The sequence below is a fragment of the Trachymyrmex cornetzi genome, unplaced genomic scaffold, assembly GCF_001594075.2.
Source record: "Trachymyrmex cornetzi isolate Tcor2-1 unplaced genomic scaffold, Tcor1.1 scaffold344, whole genome shotgun sequence".
Taxonomy (NCBI): domain Eukaryota; kingdom Metazoa; phylum Arthropoda; class Insecta; order Hymenoptera; family Formicidae; genus Trachymyrmex; species Trachymyrmex cornetzi.
In genome coordinates, this window is record NW_017298153.1 from 67,930 (window position 1) to 68,223 (window position 294).

Below are 294 nucleotides of genomic sequence, written 5' to 3' on the forward strand. Positions count from 1 at the left end.
TTTGCTCGGGCATTGCTGAAGGAAATGCCCGGATCTCAGACAATTGAGGCAAAGCCTGCTTTGACGCGCGAAATCGCCGCGCTGCTCAACCGTTTTATCTAGAAACTCTTTACATTTCGAAACCGAATGATTGCCGGAGCAACCAATGCATTTGTTTGCTGTGACGTTATTAACCGACGAACGCGGCTTATCGTCTCTGTAACGACGAGTATCTTTCGGCGAATCGGAAAGGTCGGATAATCCGCGAATGCGTAGAGTCAGAAAGTCATTAATATCTTTGTAAGACGGAAGCTT